This window comes from Equus caballus, chromosome 15 (assembly GCF_041296265.1).
Source record: "Equus caballus isolate H_3958 breed thoroughbred chromosome 15, TB-T2T, whole genome shotgun sequence".
Lineage (NCBI taxonomy): Eukaryota > Metazoa > Chordata > Mammalia > Perissodactyla > Equidae > Equus > Equus caballus.
In genome coordinates, this window is record NC_091698.1 from 50068382 (window position 1) to 50087689 (window position 19308).

General features: G+C 42.6%; 1 long non-coding RNA gene across 1 annotated transcript; it reads left to right on the top strand.

Annotated features, from left to right (window-relative positions):
• Positions 1-3580: 3580 nt before the first annotated feature.
• On the top strand, positions 3581-12333 carry LOC138917745 (uncharacterized). Its single transcript, XR_011426191.1, has 2 exons — positions 3581-3653; positions 11529-12333. It is a non-coding gene; the product is annotated as an uncharacterized lncRNA (long non-coding RNA).
• The last annotated feature ends 6975 nt before the right edge of the window (positions 12334-19308 follow it).

The window sequence follows — 19308 nt, forward strand, 5'->3', positions numbered from 1 at the left end:
CCTCTAAGAATCCTTGCATCTCTAACACTCTATAGTCTTCCGTGGTGGCTGTGATCAGGGCGCAGGAGCGTCGAGTCAGGTCGTGAAGGGTAGCTGATCGCCAACCTCTATCCAGCTTGGGAGCTTCCTTTTTAACAGAGAAGACTGAGTGTCCAGGTCCATACATACACCTCTTCTAGGGTATTGCATGTGGTTGAGATTTCAAATGTACAAATGAATGGTCCTAGGAAAATCACATGGTATATAGGAAGTTATCAAAGAATGTTACAAAGATTTTTTACAACATTATGTTTATAGGGCATAGTATAATTATCTTGAAACTTGCTAAAATTCCATTAAAATAAGTGACATTTCCTTGATACCTTCTCTCTGAAACAAATCTCTTTTTGGGATTGGGGTACTAGAATGAGTGTGAAAATTGGGCACTATTCTCAGAGAATAGGGTGCTTAAAATAGAAAATTTGTGATGGAGGCAGTTATTGATAATAATAATATCCAGGTCACTTGTTCTCGGCCTTGTCTATATATCAAAATGTTTAGGGGAGCTTGTAAAAAAATACTGATGACTCCTTCCCCTCCACAGATGCTGATTAAAACTGGTCTGGTGTGGGTTCTGGGAACTGTAATTTAAAAACTGTCTCAAATGAGTCAGCTGTGTGGGCAGTGTTGAGAATCACTAGTCGAGGGTATGAGAAAGGGAGTGGTCGGCTGAGGTGGACAGAGGAAAGTGCTCCTCAGCAGCCAGAGTCAGGGAACTGAGAGGCCAGAGGCTTGGAAGAATCCCCCGTGTTGAAGTCACTCAGAATGATAGCAGGGTTCATGGAAAGAATTCAGTGAGTCAGAAGCTAGAACTGGGAGGTTGGTAGAGGTTGGAAGAGCTTGGGCATTTTACCTGGCTTGGGTCACATCTCCGGCCCTACCTTCTCCTCCTAGCACAAGGTCAATGTCCAAGGGCAGGGTTGCCTCTAGGTAAACTTGTCCTTGGTCTACCCCCCTCTCCCAACCCACCTCCATTTTGGTTTGCTTTATTTGCTTCAGGGTCACCTTTCCTCCCGGTTGGTGTTTGGGGAACCACATGTGACACAGGGCCTCTGCAGTGTCTTACTCAGATCTGATTTTCTTGAGAGCTGACTCCATTCCCTGATCTTTTCAAACATTTAACCTTATTCCTCTACTCATCAAAAAAATCCCTTTTCTCTCCCCCACTCCATCAGGGCTCTCTTAGAGGACTGGTAAATTCCAAAGGCTCATTCATAGGTCATACCACGTGGTAACCAGCTTATATATCAATAAAGGGCTTCCCTTATTATAACACATGGGTGGGACAGGCAGGCACACAGAATCGCTCCAGTCCTCTCCACATGCACGTCAGGGCATGCGACACTGTCCAGTCTGTAGAAAGAAGGGGCCATTTTACATGGAAGCTTCATCCTCTCTTTTATTTTCTATGTGCGTGCCATCGTGGGGCCATTTAAATCAAATTCTTCTCTATAGCTGAGCACAAAACCCGCACATTTCTGGTTTTGCTCTTTCCGGAGATAATTTCTGCTGTTTAATGAGATCTGAGAATGAAGTCAGGCATGAGCAGGAGAAAGGTCACAGTGTGTGCTCAAAGGTATATTAACTACGGTCGGAGCTGACATCGGTCTCCTTCCAAGAGGACAAAATTAAGCAGCAAATAGTAAATACGTCCAATGGCACTTTATTGCAAGTAGGACCATTTACAATGAAATAAGAATATGAGAATGGTTTCAAAGAGAAAATGGGAGTGCTTACAAACAGAACACATCTTAGCGGTTAGAATGGGAAGGTGATTCCAGTCAAGGTTAATGGGGAAACGGTTAATGAACGGTACAGACTCCAAAGCCGCGTGATGCCATATTGTATCTCACAGAGGTAATTAATACTGGAGACTCTGGCTAAATGGACGCATTATACACAGCAGACAACTTGAAATTCTGCACACCACATAGAGAGGCTCCTCTGGATGCTTTATGACTCACCCTAAAACTGACAGTGTGACATCAGGGGCTGCGTTTTCTATCCCTTTTCGTTGTCTAGTTGGTGTGGGACTGTGAGAAAAACACAGACAGGGAGAAAGGAGGGAGTTTTGGCCCAGATTCAGTCACCAGGAGGTGAGGTGTGACCTTGGGCAAGTTACTTCCTACTTCTCTTTGGCTCAGTTTCCTCATCTGTGAGATGAAACGGTTGGATTGGATGTTGTGTAAGGTCTTTTCCAGATCGCATTCTGAGATTCTCTGCCCTTCATTGCCATACCACCGTTATGACTCACCTGCTTCATAATTGTGTCAATATGGATACATCTGGGTAGAAGATGGCATATATAAATACAGATGTGGATGGACATTTATCTATATTTACCTGTTTGTAGCACGTATGTCTACCCAGGAGGCAATCCTTATCGTGTTTGTGAAATGACACAGCCTTAGAGATTTATGTCAAAAAAGATTCTCTCTATTTCTACCATCAGTGTTCATGGTTTTCAGTCCTTCTCACAGTTTTTCCCCAAAGGGAAGCTAGCAGGAGCGAGGTTACCTGTGGAATGAAAATGCCTGGGATTAAGGTGAACTTGGGGGAAAGAGCTTCCTTAGTCTTGGCCGCAGGATTCGCTAAGAAGCTCCTTCTTTTGTTTCATTCTCTTGCTCTGAAGCCCCCAGGCGGGGGAATGAGGTGAAGGCTCTTTAGCGGCAGGTGAAGCAAGGAGTGGGGGCCACATTACATCCTTTACATTCAGCCGTCTCGTTTGGCCGTCTGGCATCTCCCCTGTTCACCCGCTTGAGTAGAGGGGCTCAAAAGTAGAGCGTTTGCACACACTCGTTTTTCATCCCAGTGATCATCCTATTGACAGGCGTTGCTTCAGCTCAACAGTTTTCTCTCTGTGTCCAGGCCTGTTTGTAGGTGGCATCCCGAGGGCAGATTCCATTCGTATCCCAGCCTCAGAACTCACTCACTGCTGCTTTTTAAAATTCCCAGGTGCACTTTATTTCTCCCTTCTCACCTGCCTTGGATCCCCTTACCTGTCCTTACTCTTTCCTTGCCCCTCAAAAAAGAAAAGAAAACAAAACAACGAAGCAGCCCATTGTGGTGTGTCTGGCTATTGAAGTTATTCATGCTCCTTATAGAGAATTCAAGAAATACCTGTTGTTCTGAATGAAGCAGCTTAAAAAGACCTGCCAAATTCCAAATTGAGGGGGGGGGAGAGAGGCCCCAAGGAGTGACAGCTTTACACCCTAAACCACCAGGCCCCACCTCCTTCCACAGACAATGGGAAGGAAAATCTTGGAGGGTTGGCAACCCCAGAGCCAAGTTACCACATGACATTGACAGCTGCAGAATTGCACCTATTGATTGCGGTGTAGGAGCCAATGTTTCATCAACCTTTAATTGAGCTGATTCCTAAATAGAACAGGGTCAGCTTTTGCTGTGCTGCTGGGTCTAAATAGCTATGACTGAGCTCTGGTTGACACCTCTCTAACAGACCCTCATTTGGAAGCTTTTTCACATTCTATGAGTTCTAGAACATCGGTCCTCAGCAGAAGAATTCATCAGAATCACCTGTGGGAGTGGTTAACAATACAGAACATGGTGCCTCATCCTGGCGACTCTGATTCAATGTCTGCAGAGGAGGCTGGGTAATTGTATTTTTAATAAACTTTTTTTAAGGCAGTACTAATGAGTACTCAGAAAGTTCTAGAGGATTCCATTGTAAACTAAGAGAAAAAGTTACCAAGTTAAGTGGACAAAGAAATGCTGGAATTGTGAAATAATATCACATCTTTTTCCCTGGGAGGGGATGTGTTGCATGGATGTGACGAGGAATACATTAGCACTCTCTTTGCGTAATTTTCCAGGGTAAGGACATTGCTCTTTCTCTTTTTTACTGCTGCGTTGCTTGCCTCATTTCAAGGAACAATTGGACTTTCTTGGAGGAGCCCATCATTTAGACACAGCTTCGCTCAGGCTCCATCAGGAGGGACGCTCCCCAGCCATCACCACAGATATGTTGGTGAATCCGGCGTTCACCGAAAGAATAAATTGGGTTTCATTACATGATACTGTATAATGTGGGGTGAGCTCCTCCCACTGTTATGTTGGGTGGATGCTCAGACAGTTCTGATTTTGATTTCCTGGTAATTGCTTCCTCATGGCTTCAGCCTTGTTTGGGAGGAGGAGGTCCCAAACAGCTGCCTCCACCCATCCCTCGGTGCCATTCTCAGCCTCCCTCAAAGCCTGACTTGTTCCTTAATGAATCTGCCGCACACTGAGCTGTGGCCGAGGAAAATCAAGAGGCCATTCCATCAAAATATCCATGATGGAAAAGCCTGTTCTCATTCTGAACTCGTGTTTCACTTCTGGCCCACCTGACCTGGAGGGTCTTCCCTGGGGTGATGGAAGAACATTTGAACCCTGACTACTGTGAAAATGTCCTAATTCCGGTGACTCTGACTTGTTTACATTCCTGCTCTGCTTTGCCTTTGAAGCTGCTTCTTATTGGTGGGTTGGCGGGGCCCTATGGCTCCTACACATTTTAAAGCTGCATTCCCCAGAGTTTGCCCCAGCGATGGAGACCTGCACTTTGTCTTCTAAGCAGATAAAAAGGGAGGTCAGTCAGAAGTAATTCCCCTACTCCTCGTATAAACAATTTAACTGCTGCAGCAACATACTTGCTTGGAATTACTCCCTCAGATTCAATTCCCTTTTCCTGCTCCACTTGTAAAAATGGTTAGTGTCCTCTATAAACTGCAGCTCACCAAGGTGCACGGCTTGCTGTGCGGTTGTAGAATAAATGTTAATCTAATACAGGTTACTAGGTCAAATGCAATCACAGGCTTGTGGGAAAAGCTTAATACTGTTCTGCTTCTTCTAACACAGTAAACCTGGATATTATATGATAGGTTAAACACCAGTGAACCATGGAAAGAATTTTCTTGAAAGTAGGATTTAGTACAAAGGAAACTACATTGAAATGGTGACCTAGGGTTGACTTTGCTCTCCAAGAGAGCATTCTAAGATGCCGAAGCGCACTGTGAAAATGGACTCCTTAAAAATGTGACGTTCTAGAATTCCTTGCACAGGGGATGAATGCCAGTTGGAGCAGCTGTGACCCATCTGAGGGTTTCGTATGTTGTCAACTATGACTTCAGTTCCCCTTCATTCCTCCAGAATTCACAAGCGCAGACACACACATACACATGCACGCGTGCACGCGCGCACACACACACAAACAAGCTTTCCTTATGAAAAGTTAATGTGGCGTTGGATGGCCTGTTAGAACTTGGATCCCAACTTGAACATCAAGTAAACACAGCGTCAGGCGTGCTGAGCATATGTGAGCCAACTGCCTTGAGAAGACTGCACGCAGATCTTCTTGGTTGTGGACTCCTCAATATTTTATGTGGATGTTAGTGCTGTTAAGTGTTCCCAGCCTGTATTCGTGATCAAATGCCAAGGCTGAGATGTACATATGCTAGCAGATGTGTACTAAATGCTTACGTAAATGAGCATCAGGTTTCAGGGGAGCTGGAACGCCTGGTTTGCAGGACCCCTTAGGTTCTGTCCTGCACGGAGACAGGGGAATGGGCCAGCACCAACTTTTCAAAGTCTCGTTTGGGAGGGTGCTCTCAAACTCTCATAATTAGCATTGTGATGGCAATGCACTGTTCTCCTTCCAACTTTCCTCTGAAACCCTACTCAAAAGCCATTATGGTAAAGAAAGGAGCCTTGAGACAGAGGCTAGAAGCCACTTCTCTTGAAAGCGATTGAGAACACAGCCTTGTATCTTCCTTTGGCTCTTGAAAAAGGTTCTTCCCAGCCTCCAGGGATTTGTGTGACTTGTGAAAAATACATTTGTGCATTTACAGGTGTGACACAGCTCTCGAGTGATTAAACCAGATTGCTTAGCCTGTTAGCTGAGTTACAGTGTATAGAGACTTGATAAAAGGCCTCTCTCTGCTTGGGTTTGCAATTAAATGGCTGAACCAATCAGGTGATACATTCCTGGATGGTTATGAAGCTCTAATGACAATCGCCCAGGTATGCGAGTGACCTTTAAGAAAACTGCCTATAAGAACAGGTACAGGCTGGATGTAGCTTTTGGGGAAATGCTTTTTAAAAATTCTATAAAAGAAATTCAGATTTTTAGGAAACGAATCCGGTGAACTGGATTTCATTTCTAAAATCAGTTGTTGGCAGGAATGGAAGAGACCATATATGGTTAGTTTTTGTGCTATGGCTCTGCGCGGCCATCAGCTCTGGCCGGCCCACCCTAATCACCACTCATGCAGCGCCCTCCCTTCTGTGCTGCGAGCAGGCGGCTGGCCACTCGGACTCGGAAAAGCTGGCTGGAGGGAGGCAGCTGCAATGGACTCTCATTCAGACTGTTTCCCTCCAGCCAGGATTAGCTCCAGTTCCTTCAACAGAAACAGGGATCCTGAGGGTTTCCATTGATTGGGAAATGTCAAACACATAACACACAGATGACTTAAAATGCCCAAGCTCCCTGTTCTCTCCTTACTGCAGACCGAATGGTCAGGTTTCTCTGCCTCTTTAGGACTCCATTTTCTCCCAAGTTTTTCTTTGAAAAGGTGTAAAGGGGAAAGCGTACCTTTTCCCGTAGCTTCTGTGGATTCATTCAGCATAGAATGTCGACAACGGCTATGTTATTGCATGCTTTCTCTATGAGTTTGATCCAAAAGTATTACACTGGGGACATGCATGTTTGTTGAAGTTCGTAGAGACCAATCTGGCAAGTTTTCAGGCAATGGCTTGCTCGGGATGGAGATGCCCAAGAAGGGGGTATCTTTTTAGGAGGCCGTTGACAAAGCTCAGAATGGAGACTTGGCCTCTACATAGATGTCTGTTCTGAGTGAACATGGCTTTAGGAGTCAAATGCAGCTTTGTCACGTGTTAGCTGTGTGACCTGAGACTACATAAGCACTTTGTGCCTCAGGTTCCTCAGCTGTAAAGTGGGGATGACGTTATGTACCTTGCCTTTACACTTTTGTGACGTGGGTCCTTGGGCATGCTGGCCTGTTTGCAGCAACAGGCCATCGTCCTTCTCACTTTCCCCAGGCTCCTATTTCACTCCATTTTCCAGCCATCTTGAGGCCCTTGACTTAGTCTCTTGTTTGGAGTCTTGCTTTTAAGCTTTAGACTGACTCTTGTTATTAGATTTTCCTGACTCGTCCTAGTGATGCCCATGCCCTCGACCCTGGCCAAGCTCGCCACCGGCTGGCAGCTTGGATGGGCAATACAGACATCACCTCACAGGGCTGGTGGGAATCAAATGGTGGTTGTGTGTGAAACGCCCAATACCGGGTAATAGGTCATTCCTGATTCTCCTTCCCTTTCCTGAGAAACACCGTCAATTACCAGCGGTGACAATTTGGGACAATTGTTTAAAACCTCTGAGTCTGTGGAAAACAGGAATAATAATGCTTACTCCACCCTGGTAGGGCGAGAGTCAATGAGATGATGTAGGTTAGGAAGTCCAAGCCCTGTCATCTTACACTGAAAGAAATCAAGGCTCCTCTCAGCCAACTCTGAGGATGAGATTTGAAAATCGGAATCATCAAAGTGGTGAAAAGTAGTTACTATTAGAGCTGACTTACCCAGTAGACACAGTAGGTGCAGGGCCTAGGGCTTACATTTCAAGGACCCATAGAAATATCTTAATCTATTTTATTAAATCAGAAGAAAAAAAGTAAACTTTTAGACTGAATAAAATTTTTAATATACAATAGCAATATATGCATTTTTATAACAATGCACTTGCAAAATATATTATTTAATAGTTTTTGTCTGTGGAGAAAGGGGCCACAAAAGCAAAAATGCCCATACGACCTATGAAGGTCATTTGTGGCCATGACTTCATGACCATTGCCTTGACAAATCTCAATGGCTAATGCACGTATCGCCATTTTTAACAGAAGTTCCTTTCTTCTTTCACGCACTGGGAAGGACATTCCCTACAGACAAGCAGAACTGCTTAAAGCTGGTGACTTCCAAGCAAGGGGAACTGGTGACAGTCACCAAAATGAAATGTGCTCCTTCTTCATACCAGGGAGGCAGTGGTCTGTGAGGAGACCTAGCCTCCGAGTGGAGACAAGTCCCTTAGCTACATCCATTTGCACTGGACTTCCTGTGACCAGAGAACTGATGTGGCATTTATTTGCCATCAGGTCAAAAAAGTTCTGGGATTGGGTAAAGCGTGAAGAGTTTTGTCAAATGTAGAGCCCAGGACTTATCATGCATCGACTCCTCAGCCCCACAGCTTCCAGAATACGGGAAACAGAAGTGTGTTTACCTCCCATTAAATATGAGGAGAGAAAACCAGACGTTCCCTCACTGAAATGACTTCCCTGAATGTGGGGATCAAAACAGGGCTCATGATCAGGGAGTCGGGATAGTCTCTTCAAACCTTCAAATTACTGCAAACGAAGTTCAAACCTCTGTCCTTACTCCATGCCCTTTCTGCCTCCTTTTAAATCCACTGGAGAGGAGATTTCCCCCCAGATAATCACAGCCCATCTCTAAGAGAAGGATAGCTACCGTGTGGAAAGTCATTCCAGCTAAGCAATATGGACTCTAATTTCATCACAACATTATGAAACTGATCAGTTTCTTTATCTAAAACCTTAAAAGGGCTCCATGGACTCTTTAAGCCAAAAAAGGGCTTTTGAAAGCAGTTCAGGAAATTGCCATCAAGGAAGTGATTTCCACATGTGTCTCTCAGTATTGCAATCTCTCCCTTAAGGTGCTGATCTTTCCTAGACTGTAATAAGAAATGAAAGAATAGCTTATTTTCCTTTTAAAAGGAGGCACAATTAAAAAAAAAAGTTCCCAGGAATCCCGTGTGTGGGAACGACACGCAGACCATTAGCTTTCTTTCCTGAGCTTTTAGGCCGATCTGTATTCTCAATTTGCTGTGAGTTTTCTGTTCCATCTAGGTCAGGAAGAATTACATGTGTGTAACTGAACAGAGTGTGGATTTTAAGCAGAGCAGGATTTTAAGCAGTGATCCTAAGAGTGCAGAAAGATGGTATAAATTTGCATCTTCTTAAGAGGAACCCTCTCTGAAAACACCGAGACCATTTTAATCCAATAAAACAAAAAGGGCAGGGGTGGAAATTCCACCTGAAAACTTCACACAGCCTTTTCTTTTCATCCAAGTAAAGAATTACAAACTCATCTGTCCAGCTGTCAATGGCTTTGGGGCAGACTTTTTAAGCTGTAGTGCACACTAAAATGGAAGGTTAATATCATGCTTTGGAGACAAGGGAACAGCTTCCGTTCCTGGGCAATGAATCATGCCTTTCTTCCTGAAGACCTTTCAGAAGGGGGAGTTAAAGCTACTACCTGTGGGGCTGAGAAGCCAGTGTTCCAAGAGGGCCTGTGTCATTAATGAGGACACAGAACACAGATTCTTCAGGGCCTCTGATCCCCTTTGATGCCCTGTCATGGAACAGCATCTTGGGCTTCTCCTGTAAGGGTGACCAATTATTTCTTGGAAACCAACATGTGGATCATTTTGTGGTGTTTCTTAAGCTTCTGCTATTGAATCTATATGAGCTTCAGGCTTGGTCTTTTCCCTTCTTCTCTCATTTTGCCACTGGGCTGTGCAACCTACAGTGGAGTCAGATTTCTGGGAATGGATTTCTTGTTGATTCATGCTCATCCTTTATCTTCAACTCAGTGTTCATGTGTCGAAGCCATAGGGTGACATATATGAACAGGCAAACTGTCCTTAGTACTCTTCCAGCAAGTTACCTGAGAAATTCAGAGTACTTGTTTAAAGAGAGCATTTACTCTTGAAGTTGGTCCTAAGGATTCAAGGTAGTTCAATTTCACAAATATTTTTGACTGTCCACTGAGTGAGGCTCCATGACAGCTGCTGTAAGGAGTAGAAGGATGAAGAAGATAGAGTTCTGCCCCTTAGGGACTTTACAATCAGGTTGGGTGGACAGAAGAGTATGGAAAAACTCTAATACCATGAGTTACTCACTGTGTAATCCTGGGGGAGGAGTGTGAGACTGAGGAGGGTGAGTGTGAGTGGGGAATAGGAGCTGGGCTTGAAAGATAAGCGGGGTCCACCATGTAGAGGGGGTAGGAGGTGGGGGCATATGGGGCAAAAGCAACAGGAATAAAAAAGCCTGGAAGAGTGAAACAGGACCATGTATGTGTGTGTGTGTGTGTGTGTGTGTGTGTTGGGGTGGGGGGGCTGGAGGGAGAGAGTTTAGGGTAGTTTAGGCCTTGTGTGCGAGATGCTGCTGGAGATACAAAGACAAATCAAGCTCCAGGGCCTCCCAATCCAAAAGATGTAGTATAGAAGACAGGCATGAGCATAAAGAACTTTAATATGAAACAGATTGTGAGAGATGCCAGGAGAGAGTCATATGATGTACTCTGAGTGCATCTCAGAGAGAGATTTAGGAAGGAAGAGTTTAATAGGACTTAACGTGATTAGGTCCAGGGAGGAAGACTGTTAGAACAAAGATTACTGCTGCCTTTCAAAGACAGTACCTGTGAATGACGGAATAATAGACACAACACATTTTGCTCCCTGTTCAGATAAAATTTATAATTATTTTCTCTAATTCAAGACGAAGACATACTGTGGTTTTATTCACGCTTTTGTGTGTTGATGATATCTGATGTTCTCGTAATTGCACGTAAAAATTAAGTCTACTAAAAAGGATAGCAATTCACTCTTGTACTGGCCTCAAACCCCATCTGCAAATAGTGCCTTCTAAAATAAGTGCTGTGCCACATACATGAAGGGTAACTGTATTTGCAAGTGAGCGAAGGAGGTGGAGGAGAAGCAGTGAATTTAAAATCCAGAAGAGTTATCCATCTGAAGTCCTAATATCTGGGAAAGTCTTATAAAACATTTTTCTTCCAGTTACTGTTGGAGTGGCTGGAGAGAGATGCCTGGGTGGACTCTGGATGTGGAAGGGAGTGATCTGTAAGTCAGGTTGGAAAAAGTCACAACCTTAGAGGATGGGAGACTGGACAATGTATACATTAAGAATAACATCTTGAGAAGAATGGGAGGGTTGACTTCAAGACTGATGAACTCATTTCCTGAGTGTTTACTAGGTTATCAGCATGTCTTTAAGCACACTATAGCTACTAACTCATTTGAAATTTATAACACCTTTATGAAGTAGATTTTATTATTAGATTCATTTTACATATGAACAAACTGAGGCATTAAGCTTAAATAAATTGCCAAGACACACAGTTATAGGTGGGTGGTACCCACAGCCTTTGCATTTAATCCCTTTGCCAAAATAAGTCTCAATGAGAAAAGGCAAAAGAAGAGAGGTGTTTGACCTTAGGGTGTTCCTGTATAAAATAATATTTTGTTTAGATTTGAGGAAAAGAAATTTGTAAAACCTTGTTAAGTTTCCTGCGGGGAAAAGACTGGATTGTAGCGTCATATAATCTTAGAAGTTAGAATAGAACTATGGTCTACTTCTCATTCATAATAATTTCTCATTTTTTAGATGACAAAGCTGAGACTTAGAATCAATTAAAATCATCACATGTTTTCTGGAGGTTAACAACGTACACAGCACCGTGCATCCTAGAGAGGCAGAAGGATGCTCGCCAGCTTGTTGATATGACTGCCTGCGCTGTAACCAAGGATCAGGAAACAAAGATCAGACATCTTAACACAGGGCTCTAACTCTGGAAGGGAACTTTGAAGCACAAGAGAGACCATCTGCTTGACTTTCCAGGGAAGCAGAGTGGAAGTCCAGTAGGCTTCTGACCCCACTTTCAAATGAAGTGTTCATACTTCTCTTTATGTGCCCTGATTGGCTGTTCAGTCTTCGCCACCAGCAAACCAGAAATAACATCCCTTTCTTTTTCCACAAACTTACTTCTAAAAAATTCTCAATGGATGATATAGAATCTGTGCTGGCTGCCAACTTGCTTTTCGGATCAAATCCAATACACTTTTGCGTTCATTTGATGCTTAGTTGAAGTTCTTATACGGTCTGTCTGAAAGTGTGTGAGGAGGATTTGCACAGTGGTGAGGGGTCTGGCGGATAATCTTGAGCGTCCTTCAGCTTCAAACTTCATGATGACTTGCAAATTGTGTAACCTCGGGCAAGATTCTTTACCTCCATCAGTCTCAGTTTTCTCAGGTGTAAAAGGAGTGAAATAATCATCTTTGTGTCATAGCATTTTGGGGAGGATTAAAGGAACCAATGCAGAAAAAGGGCTTAGCACTTGCCTGGCTCTTAACGAGAACTCAGTAGATCTTAGCTAATTATAACAAACAAAATAAATTCATTATAAAACTTGTATTGTGTAAGTCCATAATTATTGAAAATATAAATTACAGTAAGATATAAGTCAAGAGTTACACAATTTTTATTGCACACAGCTAGCTTCCTTTTCCTATTGGGTTTCCAAAATGAGTCTCTCTGAGTAGGGCAGATAACCAATAAAAACTGGTCATGTTTAGAAAACCTTTTATGGAGAGTACTGTGTTGTTCAAAATCAGTCATGTGAGGACTCCTGTGAAAAATCTCTTCTAGAACTTAAAGTTAGGAAATGACTTTCTTCCTCTGAGGCTTTCTTTCCTTAGAAAAGGAAAGCCACTTCACTCACAACCCTGCCCATTTTGCTTTGACTGTCAATAACCTTGGTGCTAAGTTATGTGTTCAGCTGCAGAAATTTGCATTAGTGTAGATTCACATTTTATTTTTCTTTTGTCTTTTTAGTCATTTTAATGATCTTTCAGTTTTATGATATTTATGCCTTATATTTCAAGCTTTTTCAAAACTCTTTTATAAGTTGGAGGAGAGAAATGTAGTAAATACCATAAAATAATATTCAACCACATTGCTTCTCTTATAAACACACCTTATGCCCTGTTCTACACAGGTGGTTTGAAATATTTTTTATTTGACCCCAAATCCAATCAAAATGGCAAAGTTGATTTTTATATAAGCACTTATTTTATGTTTTAATAAGATGGCATATGAAAGTCCCACCCTCACAAATGATTTAATTGCAATGGGGAAGGGTTCTTACAAAGGACTATAGGTTAAAGCTGTTATGTGGGCTGACCAACCAGGTGGGGACATACTTGCTAATGAGCAAAAGCAGTTAATAATCATAAAACAAAACCAAACAACCAAGCAAAAACAGCAGCTAACGTTTATAGAATATTTTACAAGGTCTCCTCCTATTCCCTGGCTCATTTCTCCCTCACCTCAGCCCTGCAAAGTAGGAAGCATTATTTTCAGCTCCATTTTATATGAGAAAACTGAAGCTCAGATATGGTAGGACTCATGCTCTGGGTCATACAGGAAGTAACTGCTCTAGCCAGGATTTAAGGTCAGATCTTAATTTACAATCCCATGTTCTGTCGACTATTCCGGGCTGCTTCCACAAGGCCTACCTTTAGGAGTGCAGCAAGCAAGCTTCTTCTTTCATCTCTGGCCCTGCATCCAAAGGTTGGTTTGATACAAGGAGACAGGAAAAAGCAAAGGGTTTCCAAGTAAGAAGAACTGCCTTTCAAGTATAGTCCACATGGAGCCCCAAACTAGATGATCCTTAAAATCTGTCTCCTTGTAGTTGAGGGAAGGTGTTTGGCAGAAGAAACTTTTGCAACAGCAGTTAGCCGAGCCCATCATGTTGGAAGAGCGTCACATTTGCTAAAAGGGCTGCACTTTCATGTGTCTATGCCATGAGGAGATCAATACCGAGAGCCGTGGAGCCACAGTAGTGAATTCACTATAAGGCAAGGAGTGAATTTTAAATTTTTGAAAATGTCTCAACTGAGAGTCTTTGCTATTAGGTAAAAAAGAGAGTGACCAGTTGGAGTGAGACTGGGTGTGGGAAGAAGAATGGCCCAACCCAAGAAGATGGAGCTTCATGGAGACCTAGGACAGCCTCGAGGCAGAGGTTCATCAAACATCTGAGGAGCAGGGATGGGTAGATAGGCCTGACTTAGACTCTGGTTCTACCCACCTGAGAATTGCATTTGACGGCTAAGTTAACTGTTTAGTTGTGCTATGTGATGCATTCCATCATGTGAGTTCAGTTCTTACCAACTCTTTCTTTTGTTATCATTATAAAACACTGAGTTATGAACCCCTCATGTCTTGCTATGGACTGGTCACTCACCTGGGTGGACCCGACCAGCGTTTGCCTTCACCACCCTGCTCCTGGAGCGGGCGGACTTAGATCAACACAACTCCTGAGAGATCTGTACCTGCTTCTACTCGGACGCTCCCCTCCTTACCAAGAAGAAGGCAATATTTCCCTGGAGACTTCATTTGAAGATTGTTCAAGACGTTTTCTGCCACAGAGCGTATTTACTTCTGGCAGCGTTGCCCGACACGTGGAAACTAACATGTCTGTGCTTTCTCCCTTAACAACTTCTAAATTTTCAGAGTTTGAACTTCTAAGCTGTCATTTGAAAGTCAGTCTCATTCTCCAAATAGGCAAGCAGGAGTTTCAATGGGCAACGTAAGTTTGAAGGATGTTGCCTTTCTAGAAAACTCACCATTTCGTTTCATTTGCTCCAGGCACACCCCTCGCAAAACCACATTCTTTTCTTTTTTAGCTGATGAGAGAGCAGAAGTCCTATCAGGAGTAAGGGAAACACCTGAACCATTCTTTTTCTATTTCCAGAAATAGTTTATGGGGCCACTGAAAGATGTTGATGTTATCTTTTTAATATTCTGAGAAATAAATCCTATTAAACAAAAAACAAGGGAAACTCTTATGCCCATGAGGCGGAATTACCCAAAGCCGACTGGCAGGGGTCAAGTTACTTTACAAAATCCTAGCTGTGTGCTGCTTCTATCGCTCCATCTAGGGCTTGGTGAATGAGCAATAATTTGTGGATTCTGCTCATCTCTCTTTGCGAACTTTGTTCTGTGGAATTAGATACAACTTCGACAAATTAGAAAGGCTCCCCGTGCCGTTGCCCCCAGAGCAGCACAGTCCACTGATTGTGCACTGGCCTTCTGAAGTCCGGCCACATCAGCCCGTCAGCGGCAGCCTGGCCACCAGAGCACGCTTTTTAATAAGCAGGTCTGTCAGCACCAGGTTCTTGGGATCTTCCAACCTCTCCTTAATCCTCAGGACGCAGTGACTTTCTTCTCTGTTTCGCTTATGGCAAAAGGCCCTGTGCTGGGAAAGAAATATCTTCTTTGTTTACAACGTATAGGCAACAAAATTAACCTCTGAGATTAACTGTACAGGAGTGAGGATCATGTTTTATCCCTCCCCAGGACAAGGGGTAGGGATTAATACATACGTAAGGGAGTGAGCATGTGCACGCGTGGCCATGCATGTGCACACACCCCCACCCCCCATCATAACCCTAAATGTCTTTCTGCTCTTGTTTACTCTTCTTTGTTCATTGCGGGTTGATTCTGGGGTGGACAGAGCTAATGAACGATATTCCGCTTTTTGTAATCTTAAATTCTATTTCAACTCTTATAGAAAGGAGAGGGATATAAAACATCAACATAGGATAAATGATGCCCAATAAGTCTAAGGATAACATCTTGTCTTTGGCTAAAGACACAGGATCACCCTTTCCCAGTGGAATTCTTTGGCCCAGTAGAAGGAAACAGTGTCTTGGTGTCGAGCAAGAACCATGAATGCTATCGCAAAGACAGGGGAATGTGTCTTTCCATTGGTTTACATGGCAATGTATTCAGATTTAATAGTGTCAGATGTGAGGGCTGTGGTTCTCCAAGATATAGGGAACATGGTGCCGGGAAATAACCCTCTGCTGTGATTTTTTTTTTTTTTTTTTTGCAAACACAAGCTGTTTAATAAGACAAATAAACGAGAGATCTTGTTCACATTCATTTCTAACTGGTTATGTTCAAATTGCAGTTTGATACAATTACACTTGCCTAAAATTTTTTTAAAAGTAGAGTTGACACAACAAGAAAACAACAGTTATGAGACAAAATTTGTACTGGGAAGAGAATGGAAACCAACTGCCTCAATATAGGTACTATTCTTGGTCTCTGGAAACTCCTGAATGGTGGGACAAGATGAGGTTGAGATTGGGTTATTTCTGACTTAGGGAGAGCCCAGAGATGGACTTCAGACTTGCACAGCGTGCTGCTGAGAGCACAGATTCTACACATTCTGCTGCGTGCTCTCCATTTTTGATCTGGCCTTCACCTTTTCAAACTGGCTCCATAGTGACAAAGAATCACCACCAGCATGGTGACTAAATCCAGGGCACCCGACTTAAGGCTCCTGTCCCTATTTCTTGAAGCTGCTGAAATGTGTCTGGCACTGGTGAGGCAGTGAGTCATTCAGGCCATAGCCACTTCTTAAAGCCAATGGTTCTATTAGAAGCATATTCTGATCCCAGTTTCTTCAAATTTGGTTGGATTCTGTGGAATTTGACCACTTTTATACTTTTGTTGGCTTTCATCAAACAGGATTATTTTCTGCTGGTTTCAGTTCTACTCTCTCTCTTTTTTAATAAACAGAACAAAATAAAGCGATATGTCAGCACAGAGATATTTTATTTTTCACTCAACAGTGGCAATGACCATAACAATTAAGTAGAAGAGAAAAGGGACTTTGTTGTAGGTGCAACGTTGGGGTTGTGCATAATGGAGAAACAACCAGGTCAGTGCCCAGGAGCCTATGACAGAATGATCAGCATTTCAGGGGAATGAAAGGAGCATGTGCGTTGGGACCCCCAGTTCCTCATTATCGTCATCTTGGGCCAGGTATTTAATGTGTGCTGCGTTGGTCTTGGCTGAGGAAAGTGCCTGGAGGAAGCAGTTTTTTAAGTTCACTTGATATCTCTGGGAGTTAATAAAGATCTTTGTTTACAAATAATGCTCTTTCGGTGATGTGGCTTTGTGTGGGCTTCGCAGAGCCTAGCAAAACGATAGGTTCTTTGTTTGGCCTTGATGGGAAGAGCAAAGGTTAGTCTGTAGGATGCCTGATTTGCAGCCAGACATTTACCTCCCTGGGTGTGTGACACTGATTCCGTTCCTCAGTATTCTCCTTTCTGGAATGCAGTTAATAATGCTGTGAGGATCAGTGGGGATCCAGGAGATGAAAGGGCACCATTTTACAACCTGGTTGCCTTGACTCCATCCTTCTCAATTCAGTCAAGTGTCCCTTCCCCAGGGAAGCCTTCCTGGACCACTGGGAGGCTGGGTGGCCCTCTTTCGGCTTTGATGAGAGCACTTATCACACCACACGTAACCCTGGGTTTATTTGGCTATTCTGCCACTCACCTGTCAGCTCCTTGAGATGGGAACACTGATCCTTATTTTGTATAGAATGAAACTTAGACCCCATCCCGGCGGTGGCTCAGAGTAGGCACTCAGGAAAGGCAGTCAGATGATGGGCAAATTAAACTCGATCATTAATAGGGGTGCTCAAAAAGATACTAGATTTGCTAATGCCTACATATCAGCTCCTCATAGCAATGTATTTTGAAGCAAATTTTTAAATTTTAAAATCAGTTTTCACATTCTTAAAATAGACTTCCTTAAAAGTCCATGAAGTCTAAGGAAACTAAAAATAACAAAAACCTTTATTGGAAAAAAATTCGGAGTGCCATTTCTCTCCTCCACTTTCTCATATGAAATAAGGGAGAGGGTGTAAGAGTAATGATTGAATACTGCGGCGGAGACGAAAGCTTTGTTAAGGCCCTGGCTTACAGAACCACACCAGGTGTGCTCAGTATTCCTGTGTGACCTGAAAAACAATGCATCTTTTTATCTGTATAAGGTAAAGCAAAAAACATATGAAGTAGCTCTTGTTGGTGTGTCAGCCTGGCAAAAGAATGATAGAAGATATATTCTGGATTTTCCAGAAGTGAGGACCAATCTGTACAACTAAATTGATTTCTCTCAACACACATGACCACTTTGATAACACTTGTCTGAGGAAAAGATGGCATGGTTTTTCTCTCTCATCTGCTCCTATCTTCCTTTCCCTCACATCCGGTATTTTATAATAAAATTTCCAACAGATACGGGTTGTTCAACAGTCGCTAGCAATACGTTGATTAATTATGTGTGCCAGGCTTTCAGTATATAATTAAGCTAAGCAAAACTACATTAAAGTAATGTGAATAATTTGACTTCATGCCACAAAAACAAGGAAACTGAGTGAAAGCAGAATCTCTGACGTCACTCACTTCGGCTTATTGTAGGAGACAAAAATGCAATCGGAGTTATAAATCTTACCTCTGCTATAATACGATGATGCAGATAGGAAGTTGTTCTGACCTTTGATTTGGAGGAGTTTCAAAGGTAGGAATTAAGCCGAACATTTTGTTCTTCTAGTAGAAATAAAGTTCTTCAACTAGAAAATATAATGGACAAAAATAGCCTTTTCTTACTTAAAGGAGTAATGCCTATTTTTGTTGTTATTTTTAAAAGTTATTTGACTCTATTTTCTTCAGTATTATTATGATATGGTACATTTACGTTGTCTCAGAACTATTTCACGTCAACATGCTTCTACTGTCTCTAAAACTAAAATTCAGAGAAAAAATATATTCCACATCTACAAAAATGAAATATGTTCTTAGTAACCTTTCCACCCTAATTATAAAAATGCTATTTAGTCACTGTGGACTAATTTAGAAAATGCAAGAAAGAGTGTACAAAAAAGAAAATAAAAACCATTCATAATTGCACAATCTTGAGAATCGGGAGGCAACCACAGTTAACACTTGTTTCCTCCCAGGTTGGAGGGTGTGTGAGTGTGTATGGAGTTCATGAGCATCATGTCACATTTACACATTTGTACCTGCTTCTTTCACTTCACAGTATTTCACAAGCATTTTTCCATTTCCTAAAATATTCTGCATAAACAAGATTTTTAATCATTTAACAGAATCCTGTCACATGGATAAATCACACTTTATTTAACAAGGTTAATCATTATTTTAAAAAGCAAAACACTTGAATGAACAACACTGTGCATTGCTTTCTATACATGGCTCTGACTTTTGCTTCGTGTTAAGTTCCAACAGGAGTTCCTTCAATAAAGGTGTGAGGAGCTTTGAGCCTCCTGTTACGTCATATCCAAGATTCATCCAGAAAGGCCACAAAGACTGGGCCACTTGCACCCTCAGCAACGGTAGATGAGCCATACATCCACCCCTGGAAGAGGATGTTCTTAAAGGAGTATTTCCATAGAAATCCAGAGTGGGTTGGGCAGTGAGGAATTATAAAATGAAAGAATCTAAAAATCTTTATTTTCTCTACACACAAACAGCGATAGCAAAGGGAAAGAAGGAAAAGAACTCTG